The sequence below is a fragment of the Equus przewalskii genome, chromosome 6, assembly GCF_037783145.1.
Source record: "Equus przewalskii isolate Varuska chromosome 6, EquPr2, whole genome shotgun sequence".
Taxonomy (NCBI): domain Eukaryota; kingdom Metazoa; phylum Chordata; class Mammalia; order Perissodactyla; family Equidae; genus Equus; species Equus przewalskii.
The window spans coordinates 30,819,326-30,842,454 of NC_091836.1; the positions used below are offsets into that span (position 1 = coordinate 30,819,326).

The window sequence follows — 23,129 nt, forward strand, 5'->3', positions numbered from 1 at the left end:
AATTCTTTTCAAGTTCTAGTCCAAAAGGGAAAAAATGAGGAATTCGTCTACTTTTTATTACATTTACCATGTTTGTTTGTTTATTATAAAGACCTCCTACCTAATGATAATGATGATGATTTTATTTTTATAACAAGCTATTAAATGCTCTGAGAACCACAAACTATGCTGATAAGAATTTATTTCAATAATCCAGCTCCACCCTCATGAACTTAATTTCTTTCCTGGGAAGGTAAATAAATAGTGACATTTGGGGAAGGACAGTCCTTAGAAGCATGATTTGCTGAGTGTCTTCTCTATACTCTTTAATGATTTCCTAAATCCTGGCTCACATGAACACTAACTGTTCATTTTCAGGGAAAAGCAGGGAGTGTAGCAGATATGCAGCACCAGAACCTTGGGAGAAGGGGCTGAATTGTGCGCAATTATTTGGGATGGTTCGGGTTAGCGACAGGTCTTGATTTACTGATTTCCTAAGATGTGTAGAACAGCTTAGGCCTGTTGCACTTCTCTTCCTTAGAAAGCTCCTCCCTGTAAATATCTCAGGCATGAATGCTTCAAAGAAGTTGACAAGAAACTTACTCTCCCATTTATTGATTTAAACAGGCAACTTTAAGTTTCCTTAGCTTTCCTCTGACAGCGATACTGAAAAGGGGTGGGAAGGGTCACTGCTCATGCAAAGGTAGGTACTGAGTACAAACTTGATGCCCAGCCTGGGCTCTACCCCATGGGATTTGCGAGACAAGTAGTCTAAGACTTGGTCTCTAACTGCAAGTTACTTATAATCTATTTGAGGAGGTAGGACTAAAATAGATGGAGCAAATGATTTAATGCATTAAATATTTACCAAGCCCCTACCATGTGCTAACCCAGTCACGCTCAGCCTGCCTGTGAGGAGCACTGTGATTTCTTCAGATGCAGAATGGCTGGGCCTCACCCCCAGAGCAGTGGCCCTGCAAGAGCCTTTCAGACTTGCATCAACATCATCTGGGAACTTGCTACAAATGCAAATTCTTGGTCCCATCCCCCAGTCTCAGGGGGTGGGAGTGGGGGCAGCAATCTGTGTTTTAACAAGCCTTCCAGGTGTTTATGATGCACAAATGCTCAAATTTGAGAACCATCTGATTCAATAGGCCTGGCGTGGGAAGTGGGAGTTTGGGCTCCTGAATATTTCCAAAGCTGAACAAAGATGTTGATGTGCGGTCAGGATTGGGAACCACTGGGCCGGTAATACGGGAGATGCAGGGATGCAGAGAGCTTAGTCTCTGACATGAAGGAGCTCACAGTTTAGTGGACAATATTAAACCAAATGCTACTGAATGCCCCAGAACAGCTCTGTCTGCGGGAAGTTCCTGGAGGAGCTGGAGCTCACCCTGTGTCTTAGAGCTGAGCAGGATTCCAGAAGGCTGCAGGAGGACCTTTTCAAGGGACAGAAAAGCAAAAGGGCCAGGGGCAGGAAGGAGAGGGAAGAGCAGACAACAACCTGCTCTTTACGCAGCTCTGAAGACAGCATCCATTTATTCAATTAACAGACATTTCCTGAGTGTCTACTCTTACTGACTATTTATGATTTAGAGCTCACTAATTGCCAAAAGGGATTGGAGGTGGTTTACAATGTGAAAACACATCTAACAGAAAAATAATGTGAAGAGAATAGAGTCCCACTAAAAGGAACTGGAAGACACATCTTTCAGGCACCTGGGATGAATTAATTGAGGCCTTGCTGGGAGCAGGGCCCTGTGACAGATGCTGTGGGGTTTGCCGAGAGAGATGAAGGAGGAAGAAAGGACAATCAAAATGCACATCAATAACCCTACTTGGACAAAGAGCTACAACAGTTTAGAGGTCATTTCCAGCTGTCGAAGTGGGTGCCTGTGTCTTGAAGGAGGTCAAAGGTGTGGGTGCTGAGATTAGGGCCACAGCTGGAAGTGGGAAGGAGCATCAGTGGAAGGAAGAGTATCCACAAAGTCCCCAAGGGAAAGAAGTAATGGAGATAAAGAGTTGGATAAATCAACAGGAATCGGGAGATTTCGCACAATGAAAAAGCTGAGACTAAATCTTAGAGGGGCTTACCTTCGGTTGGAGAATCTGTGTCCAGCTTGTGTTAGTAGGGAGACGCTGGAGGTGTTACAGCAGGGGAGTAACAGGAGGCAAGTTATATTTTAGGAAGTTGAATGTAACAGAAGCAGGTAGGGTGGAGTGGAAGTAGAGACTATAGGTAGGGAGACCACTTAGGAGCTTATATCTAATCTAAGGGGGATTTGGATGGCCTGAGCTGGGGATGGCAGGAGCAAGAGAAAAGAGGGTAGTTGAAAGAGAGGCTTTGGAGTTATAATGGACAGCTTGCTACTCAAAGTGTTTCAGAATCTGCATTTTAAAAAGAATCTGCATTTTAACACAGTAAAGTTAGAGAAGCCTTGGTTACCAGGACCTGGCAACCTCCTGAAGGTAGGGAGTAGGGGGACATTCTAAGATAACGTCAGATCTTCTGAGGATTGGATCATAAGGGTTTGGGGGTAGAGTCAGAATCAGTTTGTGTTAAGGCTGAGAGGACCAGCATGGGGGTTCAGGGGCTCATAAAGGGAAATGTTGGGAGCCAGTGTTTGCTTAATTTTTGTATTTTTACTCCAAATCATTGTATGGTGGAGCGACTTAAATCACATTGTATAAAATTCTCTCTGTAAAATGGAGAAATAACAATATTGCCCCGATTTTATGTTTTATAGGAAAAAAACCCAAATGAACGCACCAAATTTTTGTCAACAATAATGATAATAGTGATGATAACGACAAATACTACCATTTACTGAGTGATTGCCCTGTTCCAGATGAGGTACTAAATAGTTTACTTCTATGCAAATGAACAGTAATGTACCTACCCCAAATTTCCCTTATTTGTTATAAATTTTTACCTTTTGTACCATATAATTTATCTATTTATCCATCTGTTTCCCCCAATAGACTCTTCTTGGTTTTTCCAGTAGTTAACCTAGCATCTTACAATGAACTCATTTCTTTTTTTTTTAGTGAATGAAAATCCCGTTGAATGAGAGTAGCTATCCATGCAGTGCTTTCAACACCACCATACTTTGGCACATATTACCGTGCACTCGCTGATGTATCTGCCTCATAGGAAGAGACAAGTTTAGTCATTCTCCTGTTCCCAGTATTGAACCCAGTGTCAGACATACAGTAAGTGCTCAATAAATTTGGATGAGTGAATGAATTTGTAGTTTGCACTAAAAGGTTTTTAAAATGTGTTAGTCAGCTCCTAAAGTTAATAAAAGGAACCTCAGAATCCTCAGATTTGAATTTCACCAAAGAATGTTGTAACATTATCAAGTATGTTTTCATTTGGCCAAGGAAGAAAGGATGTCATAACAGATGTGTCATGATTTCTACAAAGTTCTAGGAAAAGAAACCAGGAAAATGAGATTTTGACAGTGTCATTCCACACTATGGAGAGGACTGGCTGTTCTTCTGATAAAAACAGACATCTCTTCAGACTGGAGACACCTTCTCCAGTTACACCGGCCTGGTGGGAGGATCCTCATATCCATGAGAGCAACTTCCGGTCTGAAACCTGGCCTCCTGAGGATGTGTGACCCCCCCAGTCAGAGTGTTCAGAGCAGGTAACTAGCCTTGGGACAGCTGCTAAAAGCAGCCTGACCAAGCAGAAGGAAGTTTGAATCCTAGCTCCACTAGATGCTAAATCTGAAACCTTGAGCAATTTACTTGGCCTCTATGAACCTTCGTTTCTTCATCTGTAAAATAAGAATGAAACTAACCTTTCAAGGTTATGAACATTAAAAAGTAAAATCGCGCGTGTAAAGCTCATAACCCAGTATCTGGTACCTAGCACAATAATATCAATGCCCCTTGTCCCTCCCCTGCCTCTGCCCATCCTTCTCCCACCCACCCTCAGACATTCCTCTCACGGTTAACAAGGACATTATTATTCTTCTGCATTCCTGCAGGTGCACGCAAGCGCATGGTGACCACCTCAAAGTACTGTTTTCCTGTGGCCTCGGCATCCACAAGCCTTCTCCTTTTGTCATCATTATTTGTCGTTTCCTGACACGCTAGCAATTCATCCAGCTAACTTTGAGGACAGTGTTCTTTTTACCCAACTCTAAGTCTGCAGGACTGGTTCCAAACCCTCTTCTTAACCTTTCATCATCCTAGGCACTAAGAGAGCACAGAGTCTACCTAGGACCCACGTAATCCACTACCCTCTCCTGAAGCAGACACCATGGAAATCACAATGATGCAAAGAGGCAGAACTTGCCAGAGGTCAATGACTAGATTGGACTGTGGATGCTGTCAAGCCATCTTTCCCTTTCCCAAGTTCTGTTAAATGTTTGCTACTTCCAATATGCCTAAAAGGGAAAATTAAAGAATAATTCAAGGGGCCTAGGGACTGAATTCCCTACCACAAAACCATATGGGCTTGTCCTACATTAAAACTCCGCTAAAAATTCATGGTTGGTGGCCACGATCCTTCCATTCCTTCTACCCTCCAACCTGTCTTCCGCACTGGCTTGCTCTTACATCGCAGACTGAAGAGGGAGCAGTTGAGCCCGAGTTCTGGGAAATTCCTAGGGTTTGCAGGTAGGGAGGTTTCTAGTAGTTACCACCTGCCTCCCCAAGGCCAGGAGCCTCCCCTCCAGCTTCATCACTTTCACCCAACCCCAGGGCTCCACGCGCTTTGGAGGGATTGCTATAAATGGTCATCAAGGGGAAGCGGCCAGAATGCCAAGAGCTACAAGCCTGACAGAGCTTGTGTATCAGCCTGACAGCTTCAATAGCCCAGAGTCTACATGGAATCCCAAACAGCCCTCGTTTCTTCCTCCCCAACCACAGGCCGCCTGCCTGCCTCCCTGGCCTTGTTTAAACAAGATGAGAGCAGGCTGTGTTTGGACTAGCAGGCTGGTGGCCTTTCCCCAGTGCTGGAGAGCAGGTCAGCGTCACTGCTCAGCCTGAATGTGAAGTGTGCTCCTGCATTTGGGTCGTCCTGACTTGTAGAAACTGGGGACTGTAGGAGTTTCATCATCTCAGAAGTCTGCTGCCAAAGGTGAGACATGTCCATGAGAAGCACTGATTGTTTGGCTCTGGTGTAGTAATAATTACAGTGAACATGACCGTGTGCCAAGCACGGCATGAGGTACTCTGGGGTAATGTGCATACAGTGCTCAGCACGGCACTTGGCACAGAGTAAATACTCAATAAGTGATAGCTATTATTATCAATAATCCTATAGATCATCCTACGAAAAGGTAATATTATTATTATCGTTTTTTCTTTCTTTTTTGTTTTTTGGTGGCTGAGGAAACAGACACTCAGAGAAGTTCAATAACTAATTCACGGTTTCATTGCCATCAGGTCAGAAAGATGGAGTGGAAAGCCAGGCTGGTTTGATTGCAGAGACTCTGCCATGCCTGCGTTCCGTGCCACCTCTACCAGAGTGGCAAGAGATGACCACGGAGTATAGCCCAGCTCTGAAGAAGTCACCTCCTTACTCTGGGCTTGCAGTATGAGTTGAAATTATTGACCTCCAAAGATCCTTCTAATGTAACCTGCTGTGACTTGAAGTTGATGATCTCGGGGGAAGGGAGAGCGCCTTCCTAGCGGAGAAATTTGCCTCCTTCCTTGTCCAAGAGAAGGCTGTTTGCAGATGGAGGAGGATTGCGTTCCAGGAGAAGCAAATGAAGAGCCTGGGCTCTCATCCAGCCCAGGGAAGAAAGATGGACAGACTACCTGGGGTGAAAGATGCATCAGAAAGCAGAATGCCTGCTCTCAAACTGACTGAGGGACGCCAGTCTGCCAAGGTCAGCGAAGGAAGTAGGACTGAAGAAACCTTTTCCAAAGAATCTGAGCTGAAAATGCTGTCAGAGCTTGGAAATCTGCCATCCTAACTTCCTCTTCCCACTTCATCCACTGCCCTCCTCTGGTCCACTACGTGAGACATGGGCTTTTTGCTCAGAGCAAGCTGCAGAGGGAGGGTCATCTATCTAGCGAGGGCAGTGCTGTGGCACCACACCCCGAAGCCGGGGCCAGGGCACACCAGCTTCAGCCAGAAAGCACCCCAGGCTAGTCACCCACACAGGCTCTCCCCATGTACATCGGGATTCAACTGGCTTCGTTTTGTGGCTTTTCTCTGAAAGCCCTCTTTTCCTTCCAGACTTGGAAACAATTGCAGTAGTTGGGCTAGTTACTTTGGAATGAGACGGGGCTGTTCTTGGGTGTCTGAGAACCTCTGGAGCTGCCTTTCTTCTTGCCAATTCAATTGTCCTGCAGTGCCCCTGTGAAGGAGATAGGGCAGCTGAGCAGCTGTCCCTGCCCAATAGTCAGTACCCTTCCCAATTCTAGCCTTTTCCTGTCAGAATTCTCCTCCTCCAAGAAGCCCTCTGAGATTGGATCCAGCAGCAGTTTCTTCTTGTCCTTCCCCCTCTCCACAGAATTTACAAGGTTCACATACTGCTAATTATGTTCTCATTTACATTTTTCTGAGGTTGGTGCTGTGTCTCAGGTTTCTACTTTTTGGTTTTCCTTCTCTAATTTGTATATTCCATTAGACTGGGAGTCCTTTAAGAAGAAAAAACCTCAAGTGTCCTTATCCCCCTCAGTCCCAAGTTTTGCAGTATCCAGTCTGGGCTTCGCAGGGGGCTATGCTGCCTCCATGCAACAGATTCACTTTGCCTTGAAGTCTCCAGTATTGCAGCTATGAGAGGGATGGTGGGGAAATCTCTGGTCTTCAGAGACCCTGGACGGCCATAAGGAGGACAGCAGAACAGAGCCGGTCCCCCAAAGGACAAAATGTCTATTTTTGCACCTGAAAATGAGCTATGGGACCCCTGCTGGGGAATAGCCTCCCAACACTGGGCTCTGGGGAGAAGCTGCGTCCGAAGGCCCAGGAAGAGGTGCAAAGAGGGAGAGATTTTGCTTTGGCTGAGAGGGCCTCCGGGACTCCCAGAGGAATCCCAGGCCTCATATATATTTATGTGAACTTAAGATGCTAATGAACGTTGTGGAGCCAAGAGCCCTACTGGGCTCCGTGAGCAATCGGCCCCACTCTTAACACAGTCTTCTTTGTCTGCAGGGCTTTAGGTTCAAATTGCAGATCTGGCTTTGGAAGTGCAGCTGACATGGAAACCTGCCCGGGCCTATAGCTGAATCACAGTGGGCTCTGGGAGACAGCGGAGCTTCCCACCCTGTTTCCTCGGACAATACACTGAAGCCAAGGGCTGGCTGACGTCACCTTGTCCACCTTCCAGTCTCCAAGGAGGACAGTGTCCAACTCCTTTTTTTTTTTTTTCTTTTTTTTTTTTTTTTTAAAGATTTTATTTTTTCCTTTTTCTCCCCAAAGCCCCCCGGTACATAGTTGTGTATTCTTCGTTGTGGGTTCCTCTAGTTGTGGCATGTGGGACGCTGCCTCAGCGTGGTCTGACGAGCAGTGCCATGTCCGCACCCAGGATTCGAACCGACGAAACACTGGGCCGCCTGCAGCGGAGCGCGCGAACTTAACCACTCGGCCACGGGGCCAGCCCCAGTGTCCAACTCCTTTTACAGTCGGAGGTTTTTACCCTATTCTGAAGGCATCTCCACTAATAATGTATGAGAATTCCTGGAAGGATGTTCTGAAAGGGCTACAGTCTTCCCCTTCACTGTTTTGATGACACCTTTCCAGGGACATGTCACCCCTTGCACATGTGGGTACCAACCAGGAGCTTCCCTCTCCTCTTTATCATTTCCCCAAAGTCAAACCTCTCTTTTCCCAGGCTTCCCCAGAATAATGATCCGTAAGAGCAGATATAGTTTGCTTTAACCTCTTAGAAAGAACTCATTTCTGGGACAGGATGGTAGGACTAGGATCCTCCTAGAGTGGGCCACGTGTCACTCAGGCTGGGAAGATCAGTGCTGGCATTCGTCAGAGCAGGAGCAACTGTCCATGATCCAGGACCGCTTTTCCTAAGGCTCGTGCCACCTCATAGCCTGGATTTCTGAGAGAGACCCTGGTTGTGTCCTGTTATTCCTCAAGTATTCTCGTGCTAGTCAGACCACAAACTTGCTTATATCTGTAAAGGACAGTCTTCCATGAACGTATGCACGGGCACACGTAGATATGGGCTGACACGTCTGTTTGTGCATGCCAGATGGAAGTCTGTGCCTAATAACCACAAGGGAATGATTGCACAGTGCCTGGCTCATTACAAACATTTTAATGCGTATGATCTCATCTTGGTGTGGCTAGGGAAAACAGCACAGGCTTTGCAACAAGATATATACAGTACTAGGTTGTGACTTTGGCCAAGTTTTGAATCTCTAAGAGCCTTACTTTTCTGCTTTGCAAAATGGAAGTTAGTATCCTCATTTTGCAGATAAGGAAACTGAGGCTCAGGGCAAGCGACTTACCTAAGGTCACATAGCTGACAGAATAGGGAGGTATCCAGGGCTCCCCTGTCCATCAGATTTTTTTTTAAATTCCAGTGCTGGGAGTCTAAACTTCTATGAACCTGGAGCTTTCCCCCTGATGGAGAGGCCAGGACTTGTCCTTCAGAGTCAGTTCTTCCTACACTTACTTAAATGCTGTATCTACTATAATATGCTTCCTCATATTTCCCTCCAAATTTAGTTCTTTGGAAATAGGAGGGAGTTTGAGAACAATTTTTTTTGCATACTATGCATAATAGGAAGTTCCAACTGTGTTCTCCTTTCCTATTCAGGGAAGCAAGATGGTTAAGAGGAAGGGATGACACAAGCAAAGATTGTCTGGACTTAAATCACATGCTGAATCTGGCTCCTTTTCCAGCTGGACTCTAAAGCGCTATCTCCTGAAATGTAAGATTTCACATCTAGGCCTGACATTGGGTCTCTTTGAGCTGATTTGTTAAGCATTGAAAAAATAAATAACAATGCCTCCCACTTGCTTCCTCCTTCTGAAGATGTGTCTGGTCTCTGGGGAGACTTTGTACTGGATGACCTTGCTGGCCTGTCCCTCTTCTCAAGAAGGCCCTTCTGTCCAGAGGCAGCATTCTAAGGTCCTTTATATTCTCTTTCTATTTCAGGCCCCCATGAATTTTCTTTAATCTAGACATTAGGAAATACTTAAGATTGTTTTTTAAATGATCATTTAAGGGTTATTTATTTCATAGCCCATTACTCAACCCAGCATTCTTTCCCTTGCCTTAAGCCATATGGTTTGTGTTCACTGTGAAACATGATAGTGGGATGTCAAGCTTTTGAAAGTACAGGCAGGGAAAAGGGGGAAAGGCTCTATCTTGCAAAAGTGGTAGCTTTTCCTTCATCTTTCATGACCCAAAAATGTAGTTGGAAGCATTTTAGCTTTGGCTGGATTATGATTTACTTGGGCCATTGCATTTGTCGATAAAGACTGCAGCCTTATGAGTCTCAGTTGCAACTGGAAATAGAACTCAGTGGGTCCTAATATCAAAGAAAACTTCAGGGGCCGGCCCCGTGGCCGAGTGGTTAAGTTCGCACGCTCCGCTTCAGCGGCCTAGTTTTTCGCTGGTTCGGATCCTGGGCGCAGACCTGGCACTGCTCATCAGGTCATGTTGAGGCGTCGTCCCACATAGCACAGCCAGAGGCACTCACAACTGAAATATACAACTACGTACTGGGGGGCTCTGGGGAGAAGAAGAAGAAGAAAGAAAAAGATTGGCAACAGATGTTAGCATAGGTTCTAATCTTTAAAAAAAAAAAAGAAAAAGAAAACTTCAGAGGAAGATGTTTATCCTCCTGCATAAAGAGCTGACTCTGGAGGATCACATCTTGGCCTCTGCTTCAAGTGGAAACTTTAAGGTTCAAGAAGTTTTGACTCCTAGGGCTGTGAGCTACCTCAAGAAGTTCTCTCATCTAGTGCTTCCCTAACTCTAGGGTATAATTTGGTGCCACTTGTCCATGATGAAACTTTCATGGTTTCATAAGGAAGTAAGAAAAAACACAGACAATGTAATATGTATGGTGTAAAATGAGATAATGGTAAAATGCTTAGAATGGTGCCTGGCATACAGTCAGCCACTCAGCAAATGTTAGCTGTCGCAGACAGAGAGCTGTTAGGGTATGGTTGTCAATTGTATTTTTGCTATTATTTTTGTTGTGTTGAAATGCCATTTCTTTTTAGGAAAAATTTCAAAAGTAGGATGATAATTCCTATTTTTGTTGAATATCTATAGTCAGCAATATTTTAAAAGTGGGCCCAAATTTATTTTTGAAATTTTACTGGTCCTTGTAATCTAAAAGTCTGAGAAACGCTAATCTAGGCATGCCTATACCCCAAATCAAGTTTTGTCTAATCCATAAATGGGTTACTTTTTGAGTGACCTGAGGAACCTTCACTTCTTGGGCTTTTCCACATTTGTCCACAAGGAATGGCTGTCTCTGGGTGGGGAATTATACTGGTGATCCATGACTCTGTAGACTTCTTTCAAAGGTCAGGATTGAGCAAATGGAACCCTAGCCACTGAGACTCATCCTCCTTCACCTTGCTCAGAACTAGGCTTTCCCACTTCAACTACCTATTCTCTCCTGGCTCATTCACCCCTGCCGGAACCACTGGAGGTGGAAGTTGTATCTCCCCTGAGAGACAGCCTCACCAGTGCCAGCAGTCCATTTCCGTCCATGAGCCAAGCCTGTCAAGCTAAGTCTCACCTTTGCTGAGAATTGACAGTGTATGTAAAGAGACAGTATGTATATCTCCTTGACTATTTATATCACACGAGTGAGAATCACCATTTTGTGCGTAATTTACTAATACTTCATGTGTGACGTTTGGTGTGAGAGACACCAGGGTAATGCTATACTCAGCTCTGAGCCTGCTCACTGCAGAGACACAGCTCTTCCCAGAGGTTTAGGACAAGGAGGGGTCATTCATTCATGTGTTCAACAAGCACTGTTGTGTACTATGGGTTAGATACTGCGGGGAAAGCAAAGATGGAGCAAACCAAGGTCATGCCTTTAGAGAGCTTACAGGCCAGAAAGTGAAAGAAGATATGTATGTGATTAATTATATTCCCAAGAGTAGAGGTGATTGGTGACATAACGGAAAGTTTATGAGACTTTAGAGCAGACAGAGGTTACTTCAACTGAGAGGAATGAGGAAGGTCTTTAGTAAAGATGGTATTGAAGCCATTTAGCTATCCTGGAGCAAGCCTCTGTCTTTGCATTCAGAGTCCTTCCGGAAATCCTCACTACTTTGGGGTGTTTCTTGCTCCCTTTGATGCAATGTGTATTTGGGGAGGGGGTTTCAGGAGGCAAGGGTGAGGGAAAAGGGGGCAGCTGGGAAGACGGGAAGTGGGTATTGACCCTGTGCCTCCTGTCTCTTGGGTATCCTCTTGGAGGCTCTGGTGGGTCACCTCATCCTTGCTGAAAGGAGAACTGAAAAGAGGGGCCCCTGAGCTGGGGGGCCAGTCCCATTTGGTTCCATTTTACTTCATTTTCCAGCCCCAAGAACTTGATGGTTAATTTATCTTGAACCCAGATAGAAGGTTCATGGGAATGCAGAGAATTGAGACAGGGCTGGAGATGTGGGCCCTGCCTCAAGTTCGAAACAGATCAGACAGGGGCTGGCCCCGTGTCATAGTGGTTAAGTTTGCGTGCTCTGCTTAAGCGGCCTGAAGTTCACAGGCCCAGGTCATGGGCGCAGACCTAGCACTGCTTGTCAAGCCACGCGGTGGCGGCATTCCACGTAAAATAGAGGAAGATTGCCACAGATGTTAGCGCAGCTCAAGCAAAAAGAGGAAGATTGGCAACAGAGGTTAGCTCAGGGCCCATCTTCCTCACACACACACACACAAATCTGACACCTACAAAATAGTACAGAAGTCTAGAAGCAGAGGGAGACCGAAGGATCCTACAAATCTGGATTACAGCTGAACCTCAGGTCTAAACCTTCTCCAAGGCTTTCTAGGGATCAGAGATGGGTTTCCATCCTTCCTGGGTCCAGATCAGAACCTGAAAAAATTCATTACTAAGAATGCCATCCTTTCGGATTTATGAAATATGTTTAAAATATCTTGCTTGAGATGATGGTTTCATGGGTATATACGTATGCCAAAACTTAACAAATTGTATGTCTTAAATATGTGCAGCTTATTGTATGGCAATTATATCTCAGTAAAGCTGGATTTTTTTAAGTACTTAGAATTGGTGTCAAATAGCCTCCTCCATAACAACGCCCTCAATAAGTCAAGGCCCTGCTCCCCTGCACAGATTAGGCTCCCTGAAAGTCCCGCCTAGTGCTACCTTATTCTGTACGGGGGCCAGGCCTGCCAACACAATAAAGATAGTTAAAACGGGAAATGATCCAAGTTTGCACTATTTCTCACTCAGATTCCCACTGTCCTCATTCCATCCCTTCGCCCCAGCATTTTTCTCCTTTTCACAGTCTGAGAGACCAGGCTCAAATCCTCGCTTTCTCTTACCAATTGAGTGACATTGGACAAATAATGAGTTTCAGCATTTTGCTCATCTATAAAATGGAGATAGCTTAGGGTTCTTATGGAGATTAATTCATCTACATATTGAGTGCCCATAACATGACTTCAATTAACGATGGTCAGCCCAGTTATTATAATAACTGGGGAGAAAAGTGAAAGGAAACAGGAATGTTTAGTTTGTAAAAAGGAAGAGCAGGAGGAGAGACAAACAGGAAAGGGCTTTTGGGTAGGAGGATGTCTGGCTACGATGTGGTAGAAGCAACATTGTCTCTGAAGCTCATTGGCCGTCACTTGGGGCAAGTCACTTAAATCCCTCCGTCTGAGCCTCCATTTCCATGTTTGTAAAGTGGGCATCGAAACTACAGGCTTCAGGCTGTGGCTGTGAGTATTACATGAGGTGAAGGGTATATGGAAATGTCCAGCACAGCGCCTATCACTGGTAAATGTTTTTAAAACATCACTTTATAAATTGGAGGACCCTGTACTTGTAAGGTGATTATGGCAGTTACTAATCTTTGTAGCCTCCGTTGGTGGCAGTTACCAGGGAGGGCGACTCCAGCTCAGAGTCAAAAGTCCTTTTCAGTGGTAAGAGCTGTCTTAGAGCAGGAAGGACGCTTTGCAAGTATTGAGCTTCCTGTTGCTCAAATGGAGGATGGATGATCATCTTCCAGAAAGGATCTCTGCTGGGTGGAAGGGGGAAGAGACAGACTTGTAAAAGTTTTCAACAAGTAGACATTTAATCTTCTGTGAACAGGGAGGGCTGGGGAAAGGTGGAGGCTGCACAAATGAGCTGAGGCATTATAATAAGTACTATAAAGGCAAACCCTATAGCGGCCAGAGGGGACCTGGTCAGCCCGAGCTCAGGGCACTTTCTTTCCATGAGGCAGAGAGAGTGATGGTGGGGACGCTGGAGACACATGCCTAGATGGCTGAGTGTCTGTGGTCAGAGGAGGTTTGGAAATTCTAGGGGAACCACTCTTGCCTCTCAAAACAAGAACTGTCATGCCCCGTCATGGGAAGCCCAGTGGCAGCCAGGTACAGTAGCCGTGATCAGCAGGGACATAGGCTAGTACCATGGACCCCCTTTGCCGTCTCTAACTCAGGTGGCCATATTCCTGCAAACAGTCTTTGAAGATGTGTGTATACTTTAAAATCCTTGGGGTTGCTGAGCGGTTGAAAGAGCTTTGGGCTAGGAACCAGGACACTGGGCTGGAGTCCCAGCTCTGCCGCCATTAATCAGCTATATGATCTAAGGAAAGCAGCCTAATCTCTCTGAGCCTCAGTTTCTCCCCCTCTGGCTGTCTCTTCCTTCCTGAGAGATATTTTCCACAGATGAATCGCATTGGCTGGGAACTTGCTGGAAAAACAGACTCTCAGGCCCTACTCCAGACCTACCAAATCAGATCTTGCATTTTAGCAAGATCCCCAGGGGGTCCATAAGCACCTTAAAGTCTGAGAAGCATGGGTTTAGATGTCTTGAATAGTGTATTAACTATGGAACCGGCTTTAAAGTCAGACGGCCTGGGTTCAAATTCGGAGTCCATGGCTTACTAGCTGTGTAACCTTCCGCAAGGACTTAGCCTCTGTAACATGCTGTGTCCTCCTCTGTAAAATGGGATCCAATTATACCTACTTGGCAGAGTTGTTATGAGGATTAAAAGAAATAACTTATACAAAGACCTTTGCTCATAAGGGCTCATACGTGCTTATTCATCATATCTTTATTGGGCATCTGTGTCTGTGTCAGGCACTGTTCTAAGTACTGAGGATACAGAAGTGAATGATATAGACAAAGTCCAGGATCTCATAGAAACAGACAATAGACAAGTACACAAACAGAGGTAAAAAGAAGATTTCAGATTGTGATAAAGGTTAGCAAGAAAATAGAACAGGGTAATGTGAGGGTGACCAGGTAGAGGTTCCAGTTAGAGGGGAGGTTGGGTGGGGCTCAAGAAAGGTCTCACAGAGGCAATATTTGCACTGAAACCTGGAAGGCAAGGAGCCAGCCTTGCAAAGACCAGGTGAAGAGCATTTCCAGGGTTAGAAAGAAACAAGCGTAAAGACCCTGGGACGTTTTCAGGGGCAGAGGGTTGGGCAGGGCTTCCTGGGGTCTATTCTAAGTGCAAGGGAAAGCACGGGGCAGAGCCAGAGCAGCAGCCCGGAGCTTGTGAGGGCAGGAAGGAGCTGCGGGGGTGCAGGTGACAGCGTCAGCTCCCAGTGCCCGCAGTGGGAGGAACAGGAGCAATCACTGGGGCCGCAGCCTCCCACTACGGAATCCTGCAGCGCCCTCCATCTACACAGCCAGAAGGATTCGAAATTCTCCACCAATCTCTCCTTTGCAGGGTGAGGCCCAGAGAGTGAGTTGCCCAAGGTCACTTAGCACTGCCTGAGGTAGGTCCCCAAATTGGCCTGTAAGCTATGAATGTGTGTTATTTCCAGGGTGAGACTGAACAACTATTTCACCACCGTCTCCACTCCACCCCCGCATATCCTCCCCCTTCCTATGCCCCAGGCTCTGCGTCTCCAAGCTCCTGCCCCGTCACCCACTCCCTGACGCAATGCCCTCAGTCACCGTGTATTCACCTCATTACACACATTCTTGCTCCACTGTTAGCTGGAGTAAGATCCTACATCTTAATGACTAACCTTTTCCAAAACTCCCATTTCAATTCCTGTCTGAACCAAACATTTTGGCATTTAACTACATTCTGCTGACATCTTTCACCATTTCCTCTGTCAGTCTGGTCCCCCCACCAGACTGCGATGAGCAGGGTCTCGGGTCACGTACGGCTCCATCTCCACCCACTGTACCAAGCACACAGGAGCTGCTCCATACTGGAAATCTGTATCTTCTCATAAAATCCACCCACAACCAAGCCCTTCGAGATCCCAGGGAAACAAAACACACGGAAGAAATCATTATAAAACCAACCTTGGTCAGAGACATCTCTCTCTACTATGAGAAAAGGGACGGTTTGATGCTTGGTGCCGGGGTGGGATAACTATCAGAGCAGAAATCAGCTTTGTCTGAAACAGCTCTAACTGAACGCATGAACACATTCATCTCCAGGCCTGCCTGTCATTCCCTCCCTTGGGCTGCCCTTATTTCAGAGCTCCTGCTGGGCATGTGACTGGGAAGAGACAGAAAGTTGACAAATGTGGGTTATGCTTCTTTCGTTTGAGGCTGCTCTGCAGCCCCAGAAACACAAATGTCTTTTTCTACCTTACCTGGTGCCTGTTAGTTTAACATCTGACAGTCAGTTTTTAGAGCAAAAAGATTAACAAAACATGACACACCACCATCATTTAAAGGATTTGAACAATTGATTTGACCCAGGTCTACTTTGAGATAAGCCAAAGTCTAGAGAAGTTGATGAAATATATTAGGAGTTGGCCAACTGCCTCCTCACCTGGAGCACAGATTCAATTCCTTCTATTTATGTCTGAGCAAGGGATCACCATGGGGAAGGATAGGCTGTGTAACCACTGACAACTCATTTGCAAAGCAGGATTAGGGTCCTGTGATAAGGAGCCAGGTGTCAAACAGGAAAACACGCAGGTTTGGAATTCTGCTTTTATAGCCGCACTATTCCTTCGGTAAATAACTCTGGAGAGGCTACTATTTGCCAAGCATGGATCTATTATATGGTTTGTCCTCTTTGCTTTTATCTCACGTGTCTGACTCTCCAGACCCCAAGAGTATAGCCTGCTGCTGTCCTTGCACGCACTCTGGTTCATTTGCTGTCTGCTACTCACAGCTCCAGCCTCTCCCCAGGAAAAGGGCCAGTGAATCCAGGAAACTTCAGAGCGTTTATAAGGGCATCATCATTTCAAGGATAGACCGAAAGCTTAACCGTTCATCACTGATGTCCAGACAGCATCAAGACCCCCTCAGCCTGTCATCCCAATTGGGTCAAATGTGAGATCTGTAACTCCTTTCTTCCTCGGCCTATAAACCTAAGTCTCACATGTCAATGCACATCACCTGGGATGATAGCAAAGCTTTTTCCAGGTCAGATAATTCAGGTGCAAGTTTTCCATTTCCCCAACTCCTGTCAAAGGCGGCTTAAGTCCTGCTCCACAGCTTCTCAGATGTTTCTTATGTTGGGGGTCGGGGGGGAACCTTGCTAAAATGTAGATTCTGGTTCAGTGAGTCTGCAGTGCGGCCTGGAATTCTACATTTCTAACAAGCTCCCTGTGGTACCACTGCTGCTAGTTTGGGGATCACACTTTGAGCGGTGAGATATTCCACTGCCAGGATGACCAATCAAATGGCTTTCTCAGGACTGTTCTGGATCTAGCACTGAAAATCCTGTGTTCCATGTCCCGAGCAACCCCTCAGTCCTGAGAAAATCAGGATAGTTGGACATCGGACCTATTAAACAAACTTCACCCTTCCCAGAATAGAGAGCAGCCATACCTGGCAAGGCTCTTCCAAAGGAAGTTCATCCACTGCCCACTCAGTGAGCTGGAGTGGCAATGAGACAACTGAGGATGGAAGCCAGCGAACAGTCCTGCTGAGTGCTGTGGGATGCTGCTGCCACTCATAAGGGGAGCTCATGGGCATGTGCAGGAGAGGGTCAAGCAATGATTTGGGAGCCAGATGACCTAGCTTCTCATTTTGATTCTGCTACCAACTAGCTGTGTAACATCAGGAAAATGTCTTAACCTCTCTCTGGTCCTTTTCTATAAAATGGAGGCTGATGATATCTGCCTCACAATGCTGTTATGAGCCAACATATGCATAAGCACTGAGCCTGGAAATATTAATTTTAAATCCCACCAACACTTTCTGTAATCATTGAGTGACTTGTGTTTCCTCTGCTCGTCCTGCCTCAGAGATGCCTCAGTAGAGTTAGTGATATGCAGGGTGAATCCACCAAGAAAGAACAGAAAGAGGAAAGAACAGGAAGAGGACCTTTAACTCCATGTGCCCGGGCAGGGGCCACTGCATTGGCTAAGCACCCGTACACGACTTTTGCCATTCACCCCCAGAGGACCTGAGAAGGGTAAGGAAAGAAATCGGTCAGCATGGCTGGTTGGCTTTGTGCACTAATGAGGCTAAAGTTCAGAACATGCTGGAAGGAGACGCCACATGCCCTGAAAATTATTACATGGACAAGAAATCACCGAAGTCTAAAAGAGTTGCACTGCTACAGGCTTCCCACGACCAGATCTAAACAGAGGGTTTTCAGGATGTCACGCCACCCCTGCCCATGCACCTGCTCACGGCACAGCTCTAACATCCCCCTACGGCTGGAGTCAGTCCTGTTCAGGGAGCAACTAAGTGGGCGACCTCTCCGGTGGAAGGATTCCGAGGCATGTTGGACAGGCCCCTCTACCTGCAAATATTTCCCCCATCTTCTGTTCCGTGCCTACAATTAGCATTTCCTCTTTGGGGTCTTTTTTATGATAAATAATCCCATTAAAGATACCCTAGGATGAGGTAACATCCTTACTTTTACAAGCTTACTCTTTACATTCACTAACTTGTTCATGCATAAGTTTGTTCATCTGCTCACTCATTCACTGTTGTCCACGTATCTAACGTGTGCCAGCCACTGGGCCTGGGATTACAGACACTAGAATACTGTCCGCTGCTCGCAAGCACACAGGAAACACAGAGAACCCCAGATCACACTATAATGCGACACAGCAATTCCACTCTAACGTGACACGTGCCATGGGAGTACAGATGGGCCAGCAGAGCTGTCTGCCCGGGAAAGCCAGGGAAGCCTTTGCTGATGAGATGATTGTGGACCCACGGTCTGGAAGGATGGGTGGGAGCTGGTCAGGGACATGTGAAGAGGCAAAGGGAAATATAAGATCAACAGTATGGAGGTGAGGAAGAGCGAGGTATGAGGCCTGAGGGCAGACCAGGGGCTGGTACCAGCAGGAGCTTAGGATCAGTTGAGAGCAAAACCTTTCAGGAAAGGTTGTGGGCTGTGAATGTGAAGAAGTGGGAGTGGGGACAGGCAGGAAAAAAAGCAACAAATGAAAGAAGAGCATCACAGAGTTCATGCTTCCTTCTCTTCTCTCTCTGCCTCTCTGTCTCTGTCTCTCTGTTTCTCTCTCCATCTTTTCTGTCTCTCTGTCTCCGTCTCTCTCTCTGTGCCTTTGTCTTTCCCTCTGTCTCTCTCTCATTAAGTGCCAGATCTGAGAGCAGGCCATATTGGGCCCAGAGAGAGAGAGAGAGAAAGAGAAAGGAGAAAGTCAGGCCAAGTGGCCGGCATGTGAGGGACTGTCACCTGGATTCCTCAGGGCCTGGGAAGCTGCAGGACTCCGGGAACAGGGAGTGAGAGGCAGTGGAGCAGAGAAGGTGGCTGCAGAGAGGTAGCCCCATTTCCAGGCTCTTCTCCTTTGAGAGAGGAGAGGACGGAAGGTGGGAGGCTGCTGCCCTCTGCTATTGGCTGGAGCCGGGTCGGGGATGGAACTCCCCTAGACAAAAGCAGATGGAGACCAGGCCTCCCCTGGAAACCCAGACTCTACCTCCCCGGCCCAAGAATGCATTCTGAGTGGGAATTCTAGGTCTGCAGAAATCTGGGACACTGTTTAGCCCTCTTCAATGGGGAGAGAAATCATATTCTTTGCTATTCAGGTGAATGGAAAAAAACAGACATTTTTTTCTCACCTTGAGGTTTTCCTTTTCTCCCAAATTTAAAAATGAATATAATTCAACAAATTTTGAATGTGAGCGTTGGGCTCACTGGAGTCTAATTTTGGTCAGGACAAATGACTGCCTGAAAAATGGAGAATGCAGGGACCTGCACTTCCTTATTAGGCCGAATCCTCAAAGACCAGGTGGACCCTGAGTGGCCCTGGTCTGTGCATCGCTATATGTATGTTATCCATCTATCTCTTCATTCCTGTCTTCCCCAGATCAGTGCCAAAGCAGAAGGCAAACTCAGCTCCCATCTCCTGTTTTGCTATATTCAAGCTGTAGAGCCTAGGACAGAACACCTCACCTCTTCAGTCTCACTTTTCTGACCTGTCAAATAGAGCTAATAATTCCTGCCTCACAGCTGGTTGTGAGGATGCAAGAGCTTACTTGTATAGAGTCCCTAGCACAGTGCCTGCGACCCAGCAGCTGCTCAGTATAACCACCCTCGACATCCAAAGCAGAAATGAACCACCCAGGATTTGCCTAGGCTGGGCCAACCCAAGGTGGCCCAGGCACTCGGGAGCATGTAGTGGAGAGCGCAGAGCCTAGGAAAGAAGGCCTGCACGCGGTGGTGTCTTTTCAGCAACCTGCAGACAGTACGCCAAGCAGCATAAAGAAGGGCACCTCTTGCCCAGGGCTAAATAGCGCAGAAAGTTACTCTCCCAGAGCAGCTGCAGAGAGCTGGGGCACAGACAGGGTCCACATGGCTCTTGGGGTCCTGAAGCAGGGCGACATTCCCAGAAGGACATCTAGGAACTTGTCTGCAGGGTGGAGGAACAGCAGTGGCCAAAGCTCCAAGGCTGGCCCTCCAAACATCCATGGGCTGAGCCTCTCCCCGCAAGGACAGTCATGGTAATAATGACAGCCATTTATTCACTGTTTATTATCTACCAAGCAGGGTGCTAAAATTCTTTATGTGCATTGCCCCATTTAATTCTCACAACAAACCTATGAGAACTAAGGTCAGGAAAGTGAAGTAACTTATGCAAGGTCACACAGTCATGAAGTGGCCGAGCTGGGCTTCAAAGCGGAGGTCTGAGGACCCCAGGGCTGGGCTCTTTTAGAGGTTGCTACACTGCTGGTCCACATGGAAGCCTTATACGCCGTCCCCGACTCTCCCCTTGAAGAATGATTGGAAATAATTGGAACTGTCACTGGAAGTAATGAGAAGTGACAGAGGCTGGGTTAGAAGGCTTATTGCTCCGAGTCTGAACGATCCCCACAAACCCAAACCTAAATTTAAACAATGAAGCCACAAAGCGATTTCCCTCTCCGGATTTGATCCTCCCACCCTCACCCCCAAACAGAAAAAGAAGTAAGACCATGTCAGGGGCTGAGTCTCCGTTCAGCACAACGAATTTCTTCTGGAACAGAAAGTTTCTCCTTTGCTTGATCCTAATCACTTTCCATGTAGAGGGAGACAATTAAAACCTTGAATGCACAGACCACCATTCTTAATTAAGAGATCCAAATTCATTGATATATTTCTTTCTCTCTCCATTTTTTTAACATCCCATGAGGGATGAGGAAACAGAGGTAACTATGTTGCTGGCAGGTTGTGATGAAGAATGAGACCATAACTTCAAGTAGGCAAGGAATCGGGAGATTGACTCCCTCCAGGAAGCACCTGGCCGGATGCCAAGGACATACCACTTAATCTATACTTTCTGATGACGATGGGGCTGATCTGTCAACCCATCAGCTGTTTATTTAGCACCAACTCCACTAACGTGCAAGTGCCGTGAGGGATAAAGACACAGTCCCTGAAGACCTACATGGAAGAAATACCCTATCTCCACAAGACAGCACATAAGTTGCTTCTTCCCTGGGCCTCCTAGAAACCTTGGTACTTTCCTCGATTACGGCACTTTCATACAGCTGTAATTCGTTGTTTATGAATATGTCTTCCCTACTGGGCTGAGCTCTGAGATAGTAGAAAGTGTACCTGTTGTATTACTGGAGTCTCAGAGCCTACCCCAGGGCCTGAACTACAGAAGATGCCTCCCTTCTATAACTGTTTTGTGAGTGAGAATGTGAATGGAGTAGAAAATGTAATAGTACACATGTGGGTGGTAAAGAAGATCATAAAAGGGAGATGAAGGAGCTGCTGCCGCATCCATGAAGCAGAATGAGCTCAGAGAAGCCGCTCTGTAAACCCCAGGAGCTCAGCGGTTTTAGCTTAGCTTTTTCATCCTCCCCTGTTGCTATTTCTATACCTCCCCCTTCCTCCTCTCCCTCCTGCTCCTCTCCTTTCTTCTCTGTCCCCTTTGTGACCTGAACTCTCCAGATCCTCTTTGCTGCCTCACTTCAGAAAAACTTCCAATATTCCACACTGACGGGGGAACCATTCTGCAGACGGTTGCCCATTTTTTCTCCTTAGTATGGGCACAAAGGAAACAGTGCGCCCCCCGCTCCCCACCCCTCACCCCCGCCGGCTTCTATTGAAACAAAGCAGCCTTCGGTCTTATCACCGCCAGACTTCGGCTGAGGCAGCTCACACAGAGACCCAACTGACAGTCACTAACAAAATAAAGGTTGTTTGATTTGGGCATTCTTCCCCATTTTGGTCTATATGGTGCCAAAAGAAATAAACTTTTATATTTCTAGATTCCAGACAGTTGGGAAGCTCAGATAACCAGAATTTTTCTTTTTTGTACAGTCTGCATTCTTTTTTGGGGAGAGGGGGACAAAGAAGTCAAAACTGCTGAAAACAGAAATTTAAGTAGAAAAAGCAACATACAGGGCAAGTCATACCCAATCATACACCTTTACCACCCTCAGCCTGAGGACTGTGTGCTAATCAGGGGGGCTCACACATCCCTTTTGCCTTGCCCAAAGCAGGGCAGGGTCTCTACAACCATAACGGTGAGTACAAGAGTCTTCTGATCAAATGGAAGGAACTCGTAATCAATCTACGATATATGTAGTAATTCCGTGTTAAAAACAATAGTCATCAACCCAAACAAATCATTTCTTAATTATGTGAAGGAAGCGGGGGGAGGGAGTGGGTAATAAACCTTCTAACTGAATTTTCCACTGTGGGATTTATCGTTTGGCATCCTGTAAGCAAAGTCTCTGCTTCAGCCTGACCCTCTCTTCTTGGTAACACAGAAGCCTTGATTTCAGAATAACTAAGTGCCTCCTGGTAAACGGAAAGCAAATGGTCTTTGGAACCCAAAGTGCTAGGTTGGCGTCCTGGCTCAGCTGTTTACTAACGGGGTAATCTTCAGAACCTCGCTTTCTCTCTAAGCCTCAGTTAGTTATCTGCAAAATGGCATAATAATGATGTTTACTCTCAAAGTCTAACTTGAGGATGAGATAAGGTCTGTTACCATACTTCATAAACTAAACCTTGTACAATGTTAGAAACGAATTCTACTGTCACAATAATCCTACCCATATAATCCTCTCTCGGGTACTATAAGTGAGCCAATAATACACAATTCATATTTCAAAATCCAGCCACAAGTTCAAACCCATGCAAGGAACCCAGTGAGCCATACACTTAATGCGTGCACTTTATTACACGTAAATTATGCCTTAATTTTAGAAAGTGAAGAAAATGCCTAATGTTGCAAATAATTTCACACAGTAGACCCTCTGCAGAGAAGTCTACCCTGGGTGTCCCTGCTAGGGCTTGCTTTGTAGGTAACTCTGCTTAGGATGAGGTCTTCTTGGTGAGTATTTCAGTTACTAAACTTCCTGGGCAGAGGTCTCCGGCCATCCACCCTCGCCTTGAATGATGCTCCCTGGCTAAGCAGGAAGGGCCACAGTGCAGTTCCAGGAGGCATCACTACTGCTCTCTTCACATTAGGCAGTCGGCCCTTCTAGAGTTACAATCACATGCTACCAATGAGAGAGCAGTGCCTGAAAAAAATCAGATAAACAGGTAACACCGTGTGTTCCTGGTCATAAACACATCCAGACCAGTCGGCAAATTCTCAGAATTAAAAAAAATCAGAGAAGGCTGGTCATATAAGGAAACTTAGAGATAACCTTAGTCTAATAATCCC

General features: G+C 46.3%; 1 protein-coding gene and 2 long non-coding RNA genes across 10 annotated transcripts in view; 2 read left to right on the forward strand and 1 right to left on the reverse strand.

The window, feature by feature from the left end:
- LOC103549889 (uncharacterized) overlaps positions 1-7,300 on the forward strand; it is a 71,473-nt gene extending 64,173 nt beyond the window's left edge. For 2 of the 5 annotated variants that reach the window (XR_011541402.1, XR_011541399.1), the window contains 5 exons: positions 2,727-2,833; positions 3,028-3,192; positions 3,407-3,632; positions 3,978-5,074; positions 5,383-7,300. This is a non-coding gene — a long non-coding RNA (uncharacterized lncRNA). The remainder of the gene's footprint in view (positions 1-2,726; positions 2,834-3,027; positions 3,193-3,406; positions 3,633-3,977; positions 5,075-5,382) is intronic. The other 3 variants (XR_011541400.1, XR_011541401.1, XR_544632.2) reach the window with 3 other exon arrangements.
- Positions 1-23,129, reverse strand: part of CLMP (CXADR like membrane protein) — a 90,547-nt gene that overhangs the window by 61,568 nt on the left and 5,850 nt on the right. The window lies entirely within an intron of this gene.
- Positions 7,553-12,162, forward strand: LOC139084101 (uncharacterized). Its single transcript, XR_011541403.1, has 2 exons — positions 7,553-7,709; positions 8,724-12,162. It is a non-coding gene; the product is annotated as an uncharacterized lncRNA (long non-coding RNA).